This window comes from Choloepus didactylus, chromosome 17 (genome assembly GCF_015220235.1).
Source record: "Choloepus didactylus isolate mChoDid1 chromosome 17, mChoDid1.pri, whole genome shotgun sequence".
NCBI classification, from domain to species: domain Eukaryota; kingdom Metazoa; phylum Chordata; class Mammalia; order Pilosa; family Megalonychidae; genus Choloepus; species Choloepus didactylus.
The window spans coordinates 45,444,366-45,467,492 of NC_051323.1; the positions used below are offsets into that span (position 1 = coordinate 45,444,366).

Genomic DNA, 23,127 nt, shown 5'->3' on the forward strand with positions numbered 1-23,127 from the left:
GGTGCACACCTAGTAGGTTCTGAACAGGCATTTGTGATGAGCCCATTCTTCTTCCCAGCCCTGGGTCTGGCTTCAGATCAAGGATACCAGACTCTCCTCTTCCGGTCCATAGATCGGGGGTCCAGGGAAGGGGGTCTGCACTGTCTTCCAGGGCTCTCTCTTGACCAGAAAAGCCTCCTCTCCTGCTGGATGGGGCAGCTGTGAGAGGAAGGAGCCTGAACCCAGGTAGGGTTGTGCCCCTTGCCTCTTCAGTCCTAGTGATGGGTCACCTCCTGGGTTTGCCTGGAGGTTTCTTGCATCCCTTCCTTTCCTGGGAAACAGATGGGAAGGGCCCTGGAGGGGCCTCAGGCCTGGAAGAGGCAAACCATAGCCTTCCCATTTCCATGGCCCCCACAGCTGGCTAGACTTGTCATTTGCACCATGTCAACTTCTGACAGCTGCCCCCCGTAGAGAGGGGTCTATGCTTTGGAAATGCTTGCACTGGGCACTCTGTTAGTTGGCTAGCACACACCTACATGCATTCTTTATTAGTATAAACCATCCTACCCTCAAGAAGGCATGTTCCTTGTGAAAGTGCCTGCTTGCCCGTGAGCCAAAAGGAGCAAACTGTTACAACCGCAGATAGGCACAACCCTTCCCCACCACACTCCACATTAACACTTCCTTCGAGGTGCAAGGGAAGCTGTTTGCTGCTGATGCAGAGGCTCTGCCTCTGGTGACGCAGCTTCTGCAGACTTACTCCCTGCTGGGGGAGAGCTGGGGAATCTGAACACAGTGACCTACTGCCCAGAGTCCTGTCGGCAGGGGGGCCTTGGTGGAGGGAGAGTGTAGATTTAGTTGGGATTCTGAGCTGCCTGGAGAGCCCAAGATGGATGGGATGCTTTGACCATGTGTAGCCAGACCTAAGAGAAGATAGGAGATCAGACCCGCAAAGCAGAAAATGCCACAGGGCTGGCTGGCTGACCCTGTGATCACATGACCCCCAGAAGGGGGGCAGTAGATCTACTCTAGCCCAGCCACAGCCCCCCAAACCTTTAAGGGGGAACTGCAGCCCCTTGCTGGGCTCCCCAGGGAAAGTGCTCAGCCTTTGCCCCTTTCCCATGCCCCGTGTCCTTCACCACCTTCCAACCTGTATCCTTCCCCAAGCCCTTCCAATTCATTGTCTCATCTCTGAAATTGTGTCTGTTTACTGACAGCACTGGGAAAGGATCTTAGTCTCCCCTCCCTGCATCTTTTGTTCTAAAGCATGATAACCCCCACTCTTTCATAGCACCCCATATTTTCCCTCACAATCTCACAGCCCACCCAGCAGTCTTTCCCCTACAGGACAGCACAACATCCTTTTTATTGGGAGTCACGTCACTCCACTTTTCTCTCCTGATGCAGCAAAAGGGGATCCCAAGTGTGGAGATCACCCTTGGCCCAGCTCGCCACACCCTGCATCACATCTGTGGAGTGATGTGATTGAGCGCACCCTCATTCTGGCTGCTCCCAAACCTGAGTAGATTCAGGTCCTGGAGACTATGGAACAGAAGAGAACCTGAAAGCCAAACGCTCACTTGAATCCAAAGCCCAAAGGAACTAAGGAAGCAGTCCAGGGTTGTAATTGGCTAAGAAGCTCCTGGGACTGGAAACAAAAAACGCAAAAGACCAGGTTGTCATCATTAATTTTACGGAAAATTGCTGCTTAGATGCAGCCTGAACTTTGTCCCCCTAAACAGGACAGCTATGTCAGCAGACACCTGGCCACAGCTGGCTCCTGGGGATCCTTCCCTTCTCCTTCCTGGGTGCTCTGACCTCAGGACTCAGGTGCAGTGGAGGCCTCACAGCAGAGGGGTGCCTGGGGGTGACTGCATGAGGGTTGGGATAAGAGGGGACCCAGGGAAAGACAGGCCCACATGGGTCAGGGCTCTAGGGGCATATTGGGGAGCGGGGGGTGGGTGGGCCCATCACACAAGGCACCTAGCCCAAAACTGGCAGAGAGCAGGTGCTAATGAACCTCTGTGAGAGAAAGAAGGAAAGGAAAGAAGGGATCGAGGCAGGGCAGGAGGCAGGGAGACAGGGAGGAAGGAAGGAAAGGAAGGAAAAAGATGGGTTGGGACTCCATTGGTGGAAGGGCAACAACTGGGAATGTTTAAAGACTCTTATATTTCCTCCATTATTTAGTTTGTAATTTGAGCCCTGGGTTTTTACTCAATTAAATTCAAACCTCAGACCTCTTATTCATTCGTTTATTCCACAAACAGTTGTTGAGTAGTTACTAAGTGCCAGGTGTTCTGCCAGGCACTGCATCCCTTGCAAGGAACCGGACAGTTAAGGTCCGAGGTGTTCACTAAAGAACCTTCTAAACGCAGGTGGCGCGGGGGCGGGGTATGCTCAGGGTTTGGGAGGAGACACCAAACTAGTGGATAGTGGGTGATTTCGGATTGATCTAAAGGCTTAGGAGGAGTAATGGATTAGAGGCACCAAAGTTTTCCATGACCCCTGCTTGAGAAGGGCTCCTCTAACTCTCACCTAAAGGATGACAAGGAGCCCGCCATACAAATAGCAGAGGATGGGGGGGGGGAAGGGCACGCTAAGCCGAGGGAACCACCAGTGTAAAGGCATCCAGGCGGAAAAGGCTCTACTGATCTGAGGAACAGAAAGGAGGCCAGTGGGGCAGCAGAAGGAGCAGGAGCCAAGGCCAATCATGCAGGTCTTTGTTAAATTTATTTAAGTGCAGCGGGAAGCTGTTGAGGCTGCTAAGCGTGGAGGGGACGTGACCTCATTTTACTGTATGCCGGCTTCTCTGTTGCATCTCCAATACAGCACTCACCCCTTCTCTTCCTTGCTCAAAAGAAATCTCACCAACCCCACAGAAATAGGAAAGTCAATACCCAAGGACAGGCTGGCTCCAGTGGCGACACTTATTATTCTTTCTTTTTTTCTGAAAAGCCCCCTATAAATAGCATTTGGGGCCAATGATATCCTCTTTTCTCACAAAAAGTACCTTAACTTCACCTTTGACTTCAGTGGTAGAAACTGCTGACATTCAGGTGGTCGTTGTTTCCAACCCAAGATGGGAGCAAACACTTCAATGAACTGTTTGCAGAAATCCTTTAGGAATCCCATATTAAGCAAATGATCCTATCCAAGCACTCCCACCTCCCTGCTCATGGGATTGGTGAACCCCCAGGCTTAGCTCCCCTTCTTAACTTTTTGTACCACTTGCAGAGTCTTTCTGTTTTCTCTTAGCTCTTTAAAGCTTGCCCATCTTTATAGGCTGCTCAAGTCCCACCTCTTCCTGATTCCTGCTTGCTTGGACTTCTCTCCCTTGGGCTCTGGGAATCCTCAAACTTGCTCACACCCCTGGACTCTTAAGCGCATGAGTTGGTTTCATGTGCTTTGGCGTTTTTTTCTCTGGAGGGTTAGGCACCCCTTACCTGTGACTTCCCTGATTTTTACCACCTTGAGCCAGGATGATCACCTGACCCCACGAAGGGACTGGGGTGGGGGTGGGGGTGGGGATGAGGTACTGGTTCCAGCCCCATAAAAATCAGAAAGATTCAGGATGCAGAATCAGAAGCAGGGATGGCTCTCAGTGCACCTTGAATGAATGAATGAATGAATGAATAAAGCCTGGCACTGTGGAATCTCAGCCTGGTCTTTGACTAATCCTTTGGGCTTTTGGATTGGGCTCACTCCCAACTCTCTCTGGATGCTGTGGGCCCTGGACAAGTCACATCTCTTTGTCTGTTAAGTGAAGGACCAGGGGGGACTGATAACCAGTTCCCTGGGGCTTCTTCTCTCCCAGGGGATCCCTGAACTGGCTTTACCATCTGTAGCAGGCTCCATCTCTTCTGATCTCTCCTTCCAGGCTTCCTGGTGGCTGCCTGTTTTGCAGCTGCCCTGTAGGGGTCCTTCCTCCTCTTACCAGGTCTATGGGCAGGGTTGTGCCTGAAGGGGGTTGAGGGAGGATAAATTGCAAATCTACTGGCCCCTCCAAGACAGGGCACATTCGCAGGGAGCCTGTTTTTAGGGACAAATGTGACTGTGTGAGGAGTGGGGGTGGGTAGGTGGAGGGATTTGGACAGTGGCTGCCCATGAATAGGACATGCTTTCTGCCTTCAGGCTTTCATCCACTGGAGAGAACTGCACTTGGATCTCCAGAGTTTGGGGTCATAATAACAGCAGCTTGTATTTTCTAGGCAGTGCCCTGTAGCCCTTCACCTAAGGGAACTGGTGTGGCTTATAGGTGGGAGCCAGGGCTTGCCATTCATTTGCTAGTTGTGGCTTATAGGTGGGAGCCAGGGTTGCCATTCATTTGCTAGTTTACTCCAAGTAATATAGTCACCTTCTCTACATTTAACTATTGGTAAAATGGGGGAGAAAGTACATATTCTCATTGGTAATGAAATAAAACTGAAAGCACTTAAAATGGGCAAAAGCGATCTTCATGTGATCCACTGCTAATTTTGATATTGAACTAAAAAAGAAATAGAAAAACATTATAGAAATACAAAAAAATTTAAATATCACATGTAATTTTACCATCCTGTTATAATTATCATTTTCTCTTGCTTTCCTTACAGATTTCACACTGATGTCCTTAAATAATTGTGCATAATATGCCTACCACTTTGTACCTTACATTTTTCACAGAATGGTATCACTTGGCCTTTGTAATCTTCATTTCAATGCCTGCAAACTATTGCATCTAACATGTTTTATACTTTATTCAACCATCCCGAAAGTAATTGACATTTGAGTCACATTTTCATTTAAATAAATAATGCTGTGATTAGCACATGGCTTTTTAGTGGAACCAACCTGTATATAAATTGGTCTAATTTCTGAATCAACATTACAGAAAATTTAAAAGTCCAGAATAGTTCAAAGAAAATTTAAATCACTGACCATTCTACTACTCAAAGATACCATACTAAAAATATAGGTGTTTGTCCTTCCATTCTTTTTCCATGCATACATGTGTATAAACATCATTAGCCTTCGGTATACACAATGTTGCTTCCTGACTTTTATTAGTTACTGATATTAACCTTCTGCTTCTTACTCAGTTAGACCCTGTGGGTAAACACTAAGCCTCAATTTTCACATATTATTAGGCAAGTTCCTTCTCTAGGCCACAGTTTTTAGAAGAGGAATAATAATATCTATCTCCCAAGGTTGTAAGAATCAATCCATATCAAGCATTTAGCAGAATATCTAGCACATAATAAGTGCTCAACAAATATTAGCTAATGTCATTCTTATGCATTTTCCATGTCATGAAAAATTCTTGGTCATCACCATTTTTCATGATTGCCTAATATTATATTGTTCTTTCATACCGTATTTTTCTCAATTTCATCATCTATTTTATTTTCAACAATAACGCAGTGAGTTTTGTGTGCCTACACCTTTGCCCCAGTTTGGATTATTTCCATAGGTAAGCATCCTAGAAATGGAATTAATGGGTTAAAAACACATGGCGATTTTTAAAAGACTTAACACAGGTGCCAAATTGCTTTGTCAGAAAAGATTTCAAAGAACTGGGGCTTAAACATGGTTTTCAAACTGTAGCAGCAAGAAGCGCATTGTTGGATTTTTTTTCTCTGCCTGTCTCCCTTTCTTTCTTTTCCTGCCCGTAAACTGCATTTGGAGCAATACTCCCCAGGATCCTAGACTTTTGAGACGGTCCCTTGGTGTGAAACGGGAGCGCCCGGTAGAGGGAGGAGTAAGGAAGAGCAGGTTTGAATCTTAAGCACTCCGACTGTCTTAGTAAATTGTAAGAGTTGACGAAAGCAGTCGCGTCACGTGACCCGGGCGTGTCCTCATAGCTCCGGGTCTCCCGCCTCCTCTGTCTCGGGCTCTGGCGCCCAGGGCCAGACCCTGAGGAGACTGGAAGGGGCGGACGGCGCTTTCACCACCCCAAGCTGGCAAGTTACTTAAAGCAGATCTGGGGAAATGGGTGAAGAAGGGAGACTCTAAAAAGCCCAGATTTCTCTCAAGGGTGGGAAGCGAAAATATTAACCGCACTATTAGCAAGTATTTGCTAAATGCAACTGGGTGCCCAGTTCCGGCTGCAGACCACGCTCGGTGCCAGGTGCTTTACAAATTTCGTGTCACTTAATTCTTATTATCCACAACATACTGAGGAAACAGGCTGACGGGCGGGGTGGAGAACTTGGAGACAGAGATGAGGAAATTTAGGATCTAGCTGGAGAGTCGAGACTAGCCCAGTAACAGTAACTGGAGGAAGAAGTGGGTTCTAAGCTGCTTAAAGCGGTGTTAGCCTGGGGCAGGCGAGGGGGTGTGTATCTGCGGGTCTGTGTGTGTCTGTGTGCGCGGGCGCGCGGGCTGCGTGCTGGGAAAGCTCCCGGAAGGAAGGAGGAAGGGGTTGCAGCAGGGTGGAAAAACAGGTAACAGAACTTACCTGACACTATGGTGGGGAAAAAGAGATTTTAGAGGACTGCTTAAAATAAAAGAAGAAAACACCAAAGGAAAGTATTGGTGATGAAAGGGGAGCTCCTTGGCTCCTCACCGGCCAACCCAGTCACCAGTTAGAGGGGTCCCTCGGCTCCTCAAATACTTACAGAATCTTCATAGCCATTGAGTTCGCCTTCTAACCACACTGCCCCTTCCAGGCAGGAGCCAGGCTCCTTGATCCTTATGTACTCTCTTTGAACATTTTTAGAAGGAAACATTTAAATTTTTATCATAAATTTAAATAGCTACACAGGATGTACTTTCTGTGTATATTGCAAATATTGATATTTTAAAATACAACTGTTACAGTACTCTTGAAAATGTTTCTACATGCAGTACTACAGGCATTGGATACCCACCCCATTCCTTTTAAAAATACATGAACAAGCTTTTTCTTCATTTGGAAAAATTCCATCTTATTTCTCTTTGAACTTCTATTTCCATTCCACTTCCCCTACAGAGTTTTATTCTAGTATATTTTTATAGTTGGAAGTCTTTTATCATACTTCTTGCCAACAAAACTATGTATATAAAATGAATTTACTTTTTGAATTTCCTGTGACCATAAGACTCTAAATATTAAAGAATACTCTGCCTGGCTTTGTACAATGATTATTAGTACACAATTAATAAAAACAAATAGTATTACAAATTTTAATAGCAAATAAGGAAACACCAAAAGCAAAGTTTAATTGGAAATGCATCTATTGAGATAAATAAAGCTTTTATTTTCCCAACCCCAATTAGTGCAGGTATCCATGGATGAATCCTTCTTATTGCTAGAGGGGGCCTAGCAGGGGTCAAAATTCAGCATTCATTCTATTCCTGTTTTTTTTTTCTTTTTTTTAGATGCAAGAGCTGAGAAACATTCACATGCATAAGCACAGAGGAAATGTAAGGAGTTTTGTTCCAGCAATTTCATTCGATTTTATACACTCCTTTTGAATTATATGCCAAAAATCATATAGATAGATCATTAAAAATCTAATCGCTGACAGAGTAGATTCTCCTTCACTTTGGATGAAAGCAAAGAGTTGGAAGCTAGTTGATTTGCCCAGGCATTAGGGTCACCCCTTTTCTCATCATGGATACCAGGATTTAACTGGTGTCTTGGTTGCACTGGGCATTTCCCCCTGATGTCAATGCACCATGGTGAAACTTGAGACTGGTGGGAGGGATGCTTTTCTTTTGGAAGGCAGGAGAAGGGCGAACACGGAAGGGGCATTAGGAAGGAGAACCAGGACCACCCTTGGTCCACAGGCACGTGCTCAGGCAGAACAGAGAGAGACGGTGTTGAAGTTAAGGCCTTGTCACGTATTTCCCTTAAAGTGACTCATGCCGGGATATGTGCCCCTTGGAAAGTCTTTGTACTCCCCCAAGAGCACCTGTGCCTTAGTTTGTACTGGCCCATTGCTGGATTGATGAACAGAGGAAGGAAACGTGATGGGGAGAAGGGCTCCTGCTAGTTCCAAAGGTCTGTTCATAGAAGAAAAGGTGCTGTGGGCAGAAGTGGGCTCCCTGGGGTGTGGCCCTCTCTCCGTGGAGCCTGAGGGGTGGCAGCCCCAGTGATCTGACACTGGCTGCTGTGTCTCTGGAGACTAACTCTTTCACACCAGGCAGTCCTGGTGGAGAGGTGCATGGTGGGGTCAGCGAGGGCTGGGGAAGCTGGACTCCCAGTCCTACCCTGGCCTCCTCTGCCGACTTGCCTCTCCTCGCCAGCCTGGGTGTCCTCATTCCTGAGCCTGTGCTGACTTCGGTGGCACTTCTGTGTCCATAGAAAAAGGCACCGTGGGCCCATGGGGTGGGAAGCACATGACACCCTTCTACTAAGAGGTTCCCCTTTCTTCACACCAAGGTGCATGGCTTAGCCAGGGGAGGACAGGCTGATTTCAGCTCCTGTTTGTCCGCTCAGGTGGGTACCTTTTGTGCAAACTGCACAACCCTGTGGGTACACTGCTGCTCCCTGCCTCTCTCCCTTTGTGCATGCTGTTTCCTCTACCTGGAGTGCTGAACCAGCCAGATTACCCAAATCCTACCCCTCAGTTCCCGTGCCACCACCTCCTCCACAAAGCCCGACTTCTCCAGCCCATAATCACTGCCCCCTTCTCTGACTTCCTGCAGTATTTAGAGTCTACAGCCATTAATTACCCTGGAAATGATGGGAGTTAGGCTAGAGCAAAGTCAACCAGGGGCGATTTTGACCCCTGGTGGGGTAGTGGGTGGGCATTTGGCAGTGTCTGGAGACATTTTTGGTTGTCACAACTTGGTGGAGGTGTGGGACAAGTTTGCCACTGGCATCTCATGGGAAGAGGCCAGGGATGCTTCTAAACATCCCACAGTGCACAGGACAGCCCCACCCCCACAACCAAGATTTATCTAGCCCCAAATGTCAGGAGTGCTGAGGTTGACCCTGGACTAAATGATCTCTAGTCTTGAAAACATGTTCTGTCACATCCTAAATTATGTTGTGTGTATGTGTTTAACATTGAGTTTTAATGACTTCAGTGTCAGCGTAATTTCCTCAACCAGATGGCGACTTCTTCGAGGCCAGAGACCATTTGTCTTGCAGGTCTCTATCCCAAGGCCCATCCCTCACCCTGGGTTTGTGGCCACTCAGGATAAACACAGGAGGGCCCCCAGCCCTGCTTGCAGAAGTTTCTCCTGCATCAGCTGAGAAGGGCTCAGCTGAGAAGACTTTATTGAGAGAAATCAGTAAACTCCAAGGCTGCTGCAGCCATATGTCAGCTTTCTCTTTAGCCTGGAGCAAGGAACCTGTGAACTATTTCCCAAATCCCTAAATGCAGCCTGGGAAAACCGCACAGCAGGATTCACTAAAAAGAAGAGCTCTGGTATATTTCTCTCTTAAATGGAGTGCCTCCCAGCTGGTCGGCTCCTGACATTTGTGGGGGCCCAGAGCAGGAGGACAAATGGAAGGCCACAAATATTTAATTACATCACAACCATAAATCAGGCTAATAAACTATTAAATGTTCTAGCTTCCTATCTTGACAAACAAACTTCTTTTTTAAATCATTTTTTATAGTCTAATATATATATACACAAAAGTGATAACTTTCCAAGTGCAATTTAACAAGTAGAGAGCAAATACAGTTACAGTTTTACAGTTTCAGTTATTTCCTTATGAAATATATATACAAAAAGGTAATATCTTTCAAAGTATGATTTAACAAGTAGATATATATGAAATTTTCAAAGTTGTTATGAGTTATAGTGCCATAGTTTCAGTTATTTCCTTATTGTGAAATATAACATATATACAAAAAGGTATAGCTTTCAAATTATAATTTAACAAGCAGCTATAGAATAAACAGAGCTTCTTAATGACCTAAAAGGTCAAGTTTGAACTTAGAATTTTCAGACTCCTCAATCTGCCACACTGAAACAGCAGTGGTGGAGAGAGTCAGCTCTGGGCCTTCCCCTAACCCTACACTCAAGGCCCATGGCCTGCCCCCTTCTCCTCTCACCCTTTGAGGGGCCCGGTGTGCACAGGGTGGGCAGCCTGGCCTGTGTATCCAAGTCCCAATTGCAACATCTGCATCCTCACCAGCAGCTCAGTCTTCCCTAGAGAGGATGGACCTGGGAAGAGGCCCTGCACATTCTAGAAACAGGTTTGGGATCTTTGGGGCAAGAAATCTCCAGGGTCCTCTAATCCCAGTGTATGGTCTAGGAGGGGAGGGTTTTGATTATGGATGGGCATGTCCAGTTGGCCCCACAGGCTCCTCACCCCATGGGGAAAGGTGAGGCCAGAGCAGAGCCTGAGCAGAGCCCTCTTAAAGTATGGGCCCAGGCCAAGTCCCTCTTGCCCAGGCTTATGTCCAGTACTGCCTCCTGGAGAAGCAGCACCTGCATGCTGTGCCCTGGGCCTCTGGGGGCTGATCCCCCACTTGCGTCCCCACTGCACACTGGCTGGGCAGGAACCTCAAGAGCTTTTTTTTAGGTAACAGCTTTATTGAGGTATAATTCACATACCATACAATTCACCCATTTAAAATGTATAATTCAATGGCTTTAGTGTGTTCAGAGTTGTGCAAACATCACCACAATTAATTTTAGAATATTTTCATCACCCTGTAAAGAAACCCTGCGCCCCTTAGCTGTCACTCATCCTCCTATCCCCCCTAGCCCTAGGCACCCACAAATCTATTTTGTTTCTATTGATTTGCCTATTATGGACATTTCATATAAATGGAATCATATATGACTGGCTTCTTTCACTTAGCATAATGTTTTCAAGTTTCCTCCATGATGCAGCGTGTATCAGTTATTCATTATTTATATTGCCAAATAAAATTATATTGGATGGTGTTGCAGATTGAATCATGTCCCCCACAAGAAAACAGTTTCAAGTCTTAATCCACATTCCTGTGGATGTGGACCCATTTGTAAACAAGACCTTTGAGGATGTTATTATTAAAGGTGTGGCCAAACTGAATCAGAGAAGGCCTTCATCCACATGACTGGAGGCTTTATAAGGAAAGGAAATTCAGAAGAAGCCAGGCAGAAGAAGGCAGAAGTCAGAAGAAGGCAGAGAAAAGAAAGAGAGAGGGAGGACACCACGAGATGGAGGCTGCCATCACCAGAATGCTACCGACTCCAGGAGAAAGGACGGCCTTGCCGACATCTTGATTTTGATCTTCTGGTCTCTGAACTGTGAGCCAATGAGTTCTTGTTTTTTAGGCACATCCATTGTGTGGTATTTGTCATAGCAGCCTTGGCTAACAGAGACAAATTTTATTTTATGCCACATTTTATCTATCCACTCAGCTGATGGGCATTTGGGCCATTTCTGGGGCCTGGCTTTCACAGACCCTCTTGTGCTCCGCGTGTGGGAAGGTGCTCAGCCTTCCCTGTGGAGTCTCCCGCTGGGCAAACCCTTTCAGCCATGCTGCTCTTTCCCCTGGCACCATTGTCAACACCTCATCCCCTCCCAGTGCCAGAGCAGGGATGTTCTCCTTCAAGAGGTGGGGCAATGATTTCCTTCCCTGCTGAGGGCACATGTTGCCATGCAGAGGCCTCATAGCTCCATTCTTCCAAAGTCTCTCAAACTCCCTTGTTTAGGAGGGAGTTTCATCTCCCCACCTTTCTCCATAGGATGGGCTGGGAGCAGATGGAATGATGTCTCCTCCGATAGCTGTTGCTGAGCTCAGGTGCCAACACATATAATCTTTTCTTTAGCCAAAATGGAAAGCTCTTGTATAATTCAGGCCCCTTGGTTACAAGTGACAGAAAACCCAATTCAATTCAAACTTAACAGCAAAAAAGGAAGCTGAAAAGCTGAGGGGTATCTATTGTTTCAGTTGGTCCCAGGGGCTCAAGTCATGCCATCACAGACTCACTCTCTCCTCCTCTTTTCTCCCTCTCTCCCCCATTTGTGTTTTCCCATATCTTGATTCTGCTTTCCTCTAGATCAGCTTTATTCTCAAGTAGGCTCTCCTCCAGTGAAACAAAACAACTACCAGCAGCTCTGGACATAAAATTCTACCAATGTAGTAGAATTTAGTATTCAGTGGAAAAAGAGCTTATCTTCCCCAAGAGTTCCAACAACAATCTGTGTTTCAGATTTGCTGGTCAGGCTTGGGTCATGTATCCAATCATTTTGGAAGAGAGTGCTCTCACTGGCCAGTTCTAGTCTTGGGCCCACCCCTAGATTAGACGTCAGCCAATCTGAACCTCATGGACTGAGACTGAGGAAGAGGGGGCTCCCCAAAAGAAAATCAAGGGAAATGGATGCTGAACACACACAGCAGATGTCCACTGGAGTTGTCTTATGAATTAGCCTGTCTGGGGTCTACCTCGCCCATTTTCATGAAAGTTCAGATATGCCATAACTCTAGTAGCGGACACTAGTGTCCACTGAGATCCCTGCTAAATGTGATAAATCAGTTTCTTACAAGATTCTAGAGATTGATGGCTAAGACATTATCTATCTTAAGTTTTGCTAGGCTACTATCATAAATACCAAAAGCTGGTTTGGTTTATACAAGGAAGTTGTGCTTCCTCCTGGGGTCTGTAGCATTCTGGCTGGCCAGCAATCCTTGAGTTCTTTGGCTTTCCTGTCACATGGCAACTTTCCTTTCTCTTTCAGGTTCCATTGACCTCCAACTTCTGGTTCCTCCTGTGGCTTTCTCTCTCCATGTCTGTTCTAGTTTACTTATGCTGCCAGAATGCAAAACACCAAAAATGGATTGGCTTTTATAAATGGGGGTTTATTTGGTTACGCAGTTATAGTCTTAAGGCCATAAAGTGTCCAAGGTAAGGCATCAACAATCGGGTACCTTCAATGGGAGGATGGCCAATAGCATCCGGAAAACCTCTGTTAGCTGGGAAGGCATGTGGCTGGCTTCTGCTCCAGAGTTCTGGTTTCAGAATGGCTTTCTCTCAGGATGTTCCTCTCTAGGCTTCATATTCTCTCCAAAATGTCACTCTCAGAAGCTCTCGGGGCGTTTGTCCTCTTCTAGCTTCTCTGGAGCAAAAGTCTGCTTTCAACGACCGTCTTTGAACTGTCTCTCATCTGCAGCTACTCTCTCAGCTTCTGTGCGTTCTTCAAAATGTCCCTCTTGGCTGTAGCTCCTCTTCAAAATGTCACTCACAGCTGCACTGAGTTCCTTCTGTTTGACAGCTCATTTATATGGCTCCAGTGATTTAATTTAGACCCACCCTGAATGGGTGGGGTAACATCTGCATGGAAATTATCCAATCAGAGTCATCACCCACAGTTGGGTGGGGTGCATTTCCATGCAAACACTCAAAGAATTACAATCTAATCAACACTGATACATCTGCCCACACAAGATTACATCAAAGAAAATGGTGTTTTGGGGGACATAATACATTCAAACCAGTGTCTGAATTTCTTCTGCTTATAAAGGACTCCAGCCATCGGATTAAGGTCCACCCTCATTCCGTTGGGCCATACCTTAACTGAAATACCATCTTTAAGAGACCCTATTTGCAATGGGTTCACACAGGAATGCTCATCAAGACCAAGGATGTGTCTAAATTGGAGTGCATAATTCAATCCACATCATTATCTTTCCTAAAAAGGTTTGCACTTCAACTTGAACAAAGCTTTAGTCCAAGAAAATTTGCCCTAACGATGGAATCGTACACTTTCTGCCAGGACAATGGAGGAAATATTTTGAATCCACGAGGCCTTTGGGAGACCCTGGAGGCACAGTAAGTAGGTACCCACTCGTTCCACCCATGCTTTGGATGTAAATGTCCTTGTTGTAGTTTTATAGTAATTTATCCATACCAGGGGCAAGCAGAATCAGGACGGGGCTGGGTGTCAGAGGGTCTGGGGGTGACAGGAACAGGGGCCTAGGTGGAGGGGAGAGAGTCGGTTGTAGGACAGCAGCGCAGCACAGCTCTTCCCTGAGAGCCCCGCTGTGTCCGCCCCTTTCTTATCCCTTTGTTACCATGGCAACTGATGACACACTCTGCCCCTTTTCCCTCCCTGGCTTCTTCTTGTCCCCAGACCCCACCACTCTTTGTCTGACCAACTTCCCAGAGCTGTGGCCAGCCCCTCTGCACCCTACACAGCCTACGGCACCCCACCTTCGTCCTGTCTTTGCCCTCCTAACAGTCTCCCCCTCATTTCACAGCTCTCAGCCCCCTGCCTTGCCCCTTCCTTAATCTTGATCCAGGCTTTAGCCAAATTACCATCTTCCTTCAAGAAGTTGTATGAAAATTAGATTTTTGCCACTCTAACCTGATTTGAAATGCATTAAAAAGTCTGTCTCTTGAAACACCTCAAGGTGAAGCGATTTGTGAAGGGAAGAAGCATCCTTATTGCCTCTTCTGTGCTTAAGCATTGTTACAGAGTGAATCATGTTCTATTTTTGTCCTACCGGCGTTTTCTGTTTAAAGAAACCCCCCAGCACATCTCTTAGTGAAACAGAGACCTCTATGATAAAGGAAATAACATCTCGAGTTTGGAGATTATGAGCTGGTGTCCCAACAATTTTTATTAGATTCATAAAGTGGCTAAAAAAATTGAAGCAACATTTAAATATCAGCAGGTATCACCTGAAAAGTCTGTATCTTTGACTTCCCCTGAATACCTGGACATGGGGCTTGCAGCTTCACACTGTGAAAATGGGCAGGAGGCGGAGGGGCTGCCTCCGTTATACTGGCTCTTTGTTTCCTGTCGGCTCCCTCCTGCCAACTTCCCTCTTTTACCTGGCATACCTGCGTCCTCCAGGCATCTGAGTTTCTGACCCTCTCCTTAACTGATCTGTTTGGAGAATCAAGATTTTCACGTTGTGTTTGTGGTGTGCTTACGGCAGTTGGTTGGCTGGGGCACCTCTGAAGTTGGCCTGGTACCCAAGAGCAGGTGAGCTTCTACTACCTTGTGAGGCTTCCAGAGTATTCCAGTCAAAGCTCACCATTCTCTAGGAACCCACACAAGCCATCCCAGATACCAGGGGCTTTGTGTAGGTGAGGATACAGAAATTGCCCAGACGTGAAAGCCAGCAGGAGTTTACTCTAAGAGTTCTCTCTCTACAACCACCTTCACATGCTCCTGTCCTAGCAAGGGCCATGGCATGCTGGTCTTCAGAAAAAGAGCCGGGCATGGCTGGTTCGAGAGGGAAAAACCCCAGCCCCAGGCTGCCCTCTACAGGCCCACTCACTCGGGGGGCCCAGTAGAGGAAATGGGGCAGGGTCCAGGGGAAGCTTAGGGCTTTATGATCCCCCACCACTCAAGAAAACGGCAAACGTATGTAATCGGTGGGCCAGTAAGTGAGGACTTACAACCCTCTTCTCTCTCAAAGACCTCTGCAGCCTCTGGTGAGAGGAAATGAGAGAATGGAAAGAATAAAAGGGTAGGTTTCTAAGCTGAAAACCTTTGAAGTTGCTGTTCCTAGAAGTCCACATAGAAACACATGATGGGACCACCCAGGACGGTTTGAAATATAATAACGGAACTCCAGTATCAAAGCAGCTCTGCATCTTCACCCACAAACCCCAATAGACAAGACATATCACACTTTGTTTTCTTTAAATCAGCTTCCAGCTCCTTGCTACCCTTGGTCTTTGCCACCTTCTGGCTGAGTAAGCTCAGGTGATTCCCAAACCTCTCTGTTTCCACATCTGCAAAGTGGGGGCACTAGTAGGGCCTCCCTCCCAGGGTGCCCAGGGATGCAATGAGAGGACATAAAGTGCATGGGTCGGGCAGGTACACAGTAGGTATTCCATTCCTGTGAGTTCCCTTCTGCCCTTTCCATGAAGGGTTCACAGAACCCTGGCCTTTCTCCCATTTCCTATTGCCTTCTTTCCTTTGTTCACTCAATTGTTCATCCAATTGTTCATCTCTTCCTCCAGCACTTATTGAGCTCCTGTGCCCTCGCTGTTGGCCCGGGCAGTGGGGTGGTCACTGCAGCCAGACTATTAGCTGCTCTGGCATCTCCAGGCCTGAAGCCAGGCCTGGGCCCTTGGTGGGGAGCTGCTCCGTGGACAGCGAGCGCCTGGCACTGGCCCCCTCTTTGGAGTGGAGGGAAGCCCCTGAACATGTCCCCTCCTACCTCCTCAACCGAAGGCTCATCTGCTCAGCACTTTCTGCACCCATTTCCTGGTGGATGTCTTCCAAGGCCTGCTTTCTGCCCTGGACCTTACAAAGGCCCCTTTGATGGAAACTTGGAGGCAAAGTGACTGTGTCATTTGATATGAGAGGCTCAAAAGGGTAGAAAATGCAGCTTTATTCTTCTGTTTTGGTTTTCCAGCCCAGAGAAAAGTGATCAGCTGAAGGGGGGATGATGGCAGAGGCCAGGAGGGAGAGGAAACGTCACAAAGTTCAGTTGAGGAGCCTGACGCTTCTGGCAGCCTGTGATTAGCTGCTGAAATCCTGGAGGGTGACTTGCATGCTAAGAGGTACCTCCTTCTAGGCCAGACTCTGTTTCCAGAGCTGGGGGGGGGGGGGTATACCACAGGGGACAATCAGCATCCTGCCACCTTGGCTGACTCCAGTGGCCCACCCAGTCTCCACATGCACAGGGCCTGCTTCCTTCCCTCCTGTTGATGAGGTGGAGCCCTGGAGACAGTCTCAGCAGGGATTTAAAGCCTCCTCCATCCACTGCCAGGGTAGGCTTCCTTGGCATGAGACCAGGACATGGCGCTGGGAAGGCCCGGCACCTGGTTTGATGTCCTGCTAGCACCCTCTTGAAATTTTTAATAGTTCTTGAACCAGGGACCCTGCATTTTCATTTTGCACTGGGCCCGACAAATTCTAAAGCTGGTCCTGTCCACCTCTCTCAGTTCTTGAAATTCAAGTTGGCAACCAATACACATTCCCTGCTCCTTTCCTCTTATGTATACCTCTCATTTGTATAGCTCTCATTCATGATGAGTTTTCACCCCCTTATCATACTGAACTGCCGCTGTAGCCTGTGAGGTGGCTCACCTGTGAGGTGGCTTCCATCGCTGGCTCATGGCTGAGATCATTGGTGGATGCTGCCTGAAGAACCTAGGACTTTTAGTGCCAACCCCTTTGCTGTCTTTGAGGAACAAAATTGCCTACCCCCTGACACTATCTGTAATCCCTTCCTACTTAAATGCAAAGAATTTTTAAGTCCAAAGCTCATCTTCCACTTCGTTCTTGATAGCAGGCAAAGCCCTCTGAGGGCAGTTTAATAAATACGGACTAATGAACCTGCAGCTGCTGCTCCTTTGGCTAATTAAATCTAAATAAGTCGCAGACTTTAAATTATGCAAGAAGGCTTGGCCAAAAAAGGTTAAAAAATGAGGGATCCCTAGCTTTTCTGCTGTGCCCTGTGGAAAAATACCGTCTTTTAATCATGCTTAACCTTCCTGAAGGAGCAGTAGTAACCTTTAAATAATGGATGAATGTATATTAGCAAGATTTTCCCAAAGCCACGCAAATCGGCACATTGGAGCCAGATCAAAAAAAGGGACCGAGGCAGAGACAGGCCTGCAGGGGTTCTGGAACTTTCTGGCAAATCCCAGCAAGCTGGGTGAAATCATTGGTCCCTCAGGAGGCCAGATCCAGGGTTGGTAGGAGAACACAGAGGGAGAAGGAACGGATGCCTGCCTCCAGCTGCAGCCTCCTGACATCGCACAGCAGGCTCTGCCACCCCGGCCTGCAGGGGACATTGATTTCAACTTCCATGGCACTTCCAGGGGCTACTGCACTCAGTTATCCTTCCTCTCTTGTTTTCTATCTTGACTCCTCAGCCCCCCGGGAAGATGCTCCAGGCCATGGGCAGTGTCTTTGTGAAAGAGAAAAGGGTGAATCGAGTCCTAGAATTTCTTTTGGACTTGGAAGGGGCCTAGAACAGCACTGTTCAGACTTTAACGTGCATATGAATCACCCAGGATATTGTCAAAGGCCTCTGGTTCAGTGGCCTGGGGAGGGGCCTGAGAAGCTGCATTTCTACCTAGGCCCTGGCCGAGGCTGCTGCTCCTGCTGTCTACAGACCACACTTGGAGGAGCAGGGATTTAGGGTTTTCAACCTTGGCTGCGGGTTAGAATCAACCAAGGTGCTTTAAAGGCTACCAAAGCCCTGGACACAATCTCAGATCAATTAAATCAGAATTTCTGCAACCAGAGTCTAGGCTTTGGTGTTTTTTAAAACACTAATTAGAGTCTAGATAATTTATAGGCCACCCAAATGAAGCCTAGAAAGCTTAACCGACTTGCTTGGGTCATCTGCTAAATTGGGATTAGAAACAGATGTGGCAGGGAAGTGGCTTACTCCTCTCTCCTGCGGTCGCAGTTGACTCGTCTGGGGGGGGGGAGGTGGCGGCCGGTTACCAAATCCTAGGCTCTCAGGATTGCTTGGAGGGTACCGGCGGCGGGGGCTCTTTCCCGGAGGCGAGGGCGAGGCGGGGGACTGGGCCCGGTCCCCGGCGTAGGCGTGCAAAGTATGGAGGGCGGCGAGAAAGGAACAAGCGGGACACGGTTCTTTTAGGGTGAAGAAGCCAAGAGAGTTTATTAGGGGAGAGTACAAGCTTATATCGGGCGTTTAGAGGGCGGGGTAGCTGTAGAGGTTAAAGGCTTGGATTGGTTCTGAGAGGGCGCGGAGGTTGATTGAAAAGGGGCGAGAGTTGCTCCGGTAACGGTGTCTGGCAACAATGTATGCGCACTGGTGGTAATGGGAGTTGCACTGGCAACGGGGAGTGTCCGGGCAAGATAAGGGGGTGGGGAAAAGGCGGTTCCCTCCGGCAAGCCTCCCCTAACAGTGGTATTTTGGGTGAGGAAATGGGGCCTGCCTCCGGCCTCACTTTCCCAGGCCCGGGGGGCTGCGGAGGGCGCTGTCGCCCGTGCCCACCACCCTCCCCAGGGGCTGATCAGGTCCCCCAGCCCAGGCCCGCCAAGTTGAAGCACGTAATCAGTGTCCCGCATCTCCTCCTGCAGATTTAAGCTTGGGCTCAGGGAGGCAACCTATGGGATTCCATCTGAGGAGCAGGAAAGAGTTCTTGTCTCTCCTTGCCTGAAAGCGTCACTGTTTGGGTCCCAGCCAAGTGGACCTTTACCACACACAGGACATGGCACACACTGCGTCTTTAGCAGCTTGGTGTGAGTGGGCTGATCAGATCCCTTTGACCCGCTGGAGGGATGTAGGGGACACCAGGCTCTGATATGGGGAACCTGGGCTCAGGAGGGGGCGGGAGTCGGAGTCAAACTTGCAGCTTTGCTAAGGGCACCCGGTCTGGAGCATGTGTCCTTCTTGTGACCTCAGGCTGAGGTCAGGGCCAAGTCAGGAAGATGGGGGCAGAGCTGCTCCAGGCATCAGTCCAGGGAAAACCAGGACCCTCCTGCTGTGGTGTGTGAATGGGGCCTCAAGGAGAAGTGCCGCAGCCAGCCAGGCTGTGTTCCACCTGTGCCCTCCACCCTGCCAGGATGCTTGGGATCCAGAATCCAGAGGCAGCTGGGGAAGGGAGCCACGCCTAAGGAAGTAGGGTGTGGTAGGCACCGTTATTTGCTTATTCTTTCCCCATACTGCCAGAATCCTAATTTGTTCAAGGCTGCCCAGATAAAACAGCTTAAACCTCCGACTCCCTGCAGTTAGGAGGAGCGACGTGACCCAGTTCTGACCAATTACAGGTAAGCAGGCTCTCTGGGTGGGTCTTCTGGGAAAGTTTTTAAAAGGTGGCCCCTTTTCCTCACTCCCTTTTCTGATCTGGAATTGTGGACCTAAGACCTGGAGGTGCAGCAGCCATGTTGAGATCGTGAGGCTGAAAGCCAGGTGCTGAGGACGGTGCAGCAAGGAGCAGCAGGTTGGGTCATTTGTGACTTCCCAGAGCAGTTTCCACAGCCTTGAACTGCCTACCTGGTATTTCTTACTATGTGAGAAACAAACCTTTACTAAGGTCAAGTCACTGTAACTGGGTTTCTTTTACGGCAGTTGAATGTAAGCCTCATATCCAGGGTCTGAAAGAATGTTCCTGGGCTGGAAATGGGAAGGGAAGGTCAGAGGCAAGAACAGGGGAGAAGAAAAGGAGGCCTTTGTCTTCTTTTTATTCTCAGCATCACACTTTACAATCTTCAGGGAATGAATGCCTGTTTCCTGAGGGATTAAGTCCTATTCCTCATACCAACATTCGAGACCCTACAAAATTTGGCCTCAAACCATCTTCCCAGGCCTGTTACCTTTACACCATTCACTCAAGCAAGGATGGCCTTTCTCATCCTGTTCTGAGGGTGTGTGAGTTTTCCCTCTTCTTTTCTACCTGTTCCAGGTCTACCTGCCCTTGTAGACTGCTCTTCAGAGAAGTCTTCCCTTATCCACTCTGGGCCCAGGAACCTCTCCTTCTTTGCTTTCTTTAACCAGTGAGGTCTATATGCTGACAGCTTCTTTGCATTTTCCTCTGTGTTAGCCTATTCTCCCCAGTCAAGTGGTGAGATCCTCCAAGGCAGGATCTTAGGAGCATAATAGCCTAGAAAGAGCAAGAGCTTTGGAGCACACGTGAGATTGAATTCCAGGTATGCCGCTTACTAGCTGGGGTGATTTGGGGTAAGTCATGTAACCTCTCTGAGCCCCAGGATCCTCATCTGTGAAACAGGAATAACAGAAATTTCTGCCTCCCAGGGTTGTGGTGAAGGCTGGCTCCATAAAGCATCTTGCAGAGTGCCTGGAACACTGGAGGTGCTCAGGAAGTGCTTGTGTGCTGAACAGTTGCCAGCTTGGTAACCCCTCAGCTGTGCTCCTTTCCTATCTGTCTCTCTCCCTTCCGATTTTCTGCTTTGCATTTGGACTGGGAAGATTTGAGGAGTAACCATGAGCTCATTTTCCCCGAGGGCAGATCTTAGAGTACTGGCTTTAGTCTTCAACCACAGTAATAGGGACCAAGGGGAGATTTCATGCCTATTCTAAGGGTATGAGATGAAGAATGCTAACTTAACTGCTCGAGGAAGTTCAGTCCTTTTGTGAAGATTTCTTAAGGAAAATAGACATGTTTAAGGCCAGTTTCAACAGGCCAGTGTCAACAGGAGGATGAACTAAACGGCGTTTTGGCACTTGATAATTTTACAAACTTCTCATTCTGTCTGTTATAATAAGGTAAGCAAATGGGCATTAACTGCTCTGAGATCCTTATCTCCACCTCCTTCTCCCACCTCATTCCCACCCCAGAAACCCAGGTCAAGCTGACGATTAGCAGTGACCTGTAGCAAAAAGTCCTATTGTTGCAAGTTTAATGAGAAATGACAGTTTGATTATTTCTGAGGAAGTACCTGTCACACACAGATCTAAATGGAGGTGGATATATTGAATTGGGTGGAAAACGAGGAGTCACCGTAGACTTCAAAGGCATAATAATGTACTGACAATGAGGTCCCAAGGCAGTCTTCTTTCTTTCATGTGTTTGCACTGAACACTGCTCAGCCCATGGAGAGAGAGACTTACTCTTTTGTCTCTCTTAAGCCACGGCCCTGCCCATGAGAAGAGGAGGGGTCAGTGCAGACTTGACTGACGGCACAGTTGTGTCCAGCCTCATTCCGTTTTGCTGCATTGCCACTAAGTGAAATCTCCTCTGCCATAGCCAGCCAGGCAGCCACCATTTCTGGGCTGGGCCAGTGGAGGTCAGATCACCCGACCATCTGCAAGGTGGGTGAGTTAGAGAAGGGGTTGGGGAGCTGGTGACTCAGGGAGTTGAACTCTTCCTTGTTTCCTAGACAGCTCCACTTTGGGCCTCCTCATGAGTCTGTTCCTTTTGGTTGTGGCTATATGTTTACTTGGGGGTTGTGTACATCTCTATGTATTGTGGGCAACTGTTTTATTTGTTTTGTATCTGTGTATGTGTGTGTGTTGGCGTCAGTGTATGTTTCTGGGTTAGCCTGCATGTGTTTGCTAGCTTGGGTTGGGCTGGTAGGTCATCGTAGGGGTGTGTGTGTGTGTGTGTGTGTACAGGTCTTTAAGGGTTGGTATGTGTGGCTGTTCTTCTTTTCTACTTTTCCAACTGAGCAGAATTGATGTCTTCCTCTAGACCCAAGCAGGTGCAATTCCTCCTTCACTATGACTCTTAGGGGTCTGCCCATATTTCATCACCCGACTCCCACCCAAGGGTATACTTTTTGGTGATAGAGCTACCCCTTGCCCACCAGGTTCTGATAGGTCTGTCCTGAGCTCCTTGGAGCTTCAGCCTCTCTTCTTTTTAATTGTTTGTGGCCTGAAGGCAGGGCTCCAACCCTCACAGCTGACTGTGTCCAGGCCTCCTCAGGCCTGGGATAAATGGAACTTCGCCAATGGCCTTGTGATGACATCCTAAAGTGTTTGCACAGGGGGAAAGTGCACTGGGAGTCTTGACTCCTGTATTAGTTTCTTTTTGCTGCTGTAACATATTGCCACAAACTTAATGGCTTAAAGCAACACAAATTTATTTTCTTACAGTTCTGAAGATCAGAAGTCTAAAAATGGGTTACCAAGGCTGTGTTCCTTCTAGAAGCTGTAAGGATGATCCATTTTCTTGCCGTTTCCAACTTCTACAGGCTGCTTGCATTCCTTGCCTCGTGGTCCCACATCACCCCCAACCTATGCTTCTGTCATCCCAGCTCCTCCACTGACTCTCAGCCTCCTGCCTCCCTCTCTTAAGGAAGGACCCTTGTGATTACATAGGGCCCACCTGGGGAATTCAGGCTCATTTGCACACCTCAAGATCTTTAATCACATCTACAAAGTCCTTTGGCCATGGGTGGCAGGTTGTATTATATACCTCAGAAAGAGACATGTTCTCAATCCTAGTCCATTCCTGTAGTTATAAACCCACTCCAAGTAGGGCCTTTTGAAGACGTTATTTTTAGTTAAGGTGTGGCCCAGTGGAATGAGGTTAGGCCTTAATCCTACTGCTGGAAGCTTTATGAAGACAAAGCCACCTGGAGGAGAAGAAGCTGGAAGTCAATGGAACCCAGAAGAGCAAGGAGAGGACATGGCCATGGGCATATTGCCAGGTGACACAAAAGACAAGGACCCAAGGGTTGCTGGCAGCCAGTCCCAGAACACTACAGTTTTCAGGGAAAAAGCATTGCCTTGTTGATGCCTTGATTTTGGATTTCTCCTAGCTTCAAAACCACAAGCCAATAAATTCCTATTGTTTAAGCCAACCCATTGCATGGTGTTTGTTTAACAGTTGGGAAACTAAGAGACCACGTAAAGTAACATATTCACAGGTTCCTGGAAGTAG

At 47.8% G+C, this 23,127-nt stretch overlaps 1 protein-coding gene across 6 annotated transcripts in view; it reads left to right on the forward strand.

Moving 5' to 3' along the window:
• The window catches only part of ATP6V1E2 (ATPase H+ transporting V1 subunit E2), a 46,779-nt gene extending 23,761 nt beyond the window's left edge, over window positions 1–23,018 (forward strand). The window contains exons 1-3 of one of the 6 annotated variants that reach the window (XR_005212495.1): window positions 7,321–7,362; window positions 13,534–13,673; window positions 16,212–16,277. The gene's annotated coding sequence lies outside the window, so the exon portion shown is untranslated. Of the gene's footprint in view, window positions 1–7,320; window positions 7,363–13,533; window positions 13,674–16,211; window positions 16,360–21,082; window positions 21,555–22,337 lie in introns of those variants that run through there. The other 5 variants (XR_005212492.1, XR_005212493.1, XR_005212491.1 and 2 more) reach the window with 5 other exon arrangements.
• The last annotated feature ends 109 nt before the right edge of the window (window positions 23,019–23,127 follow it).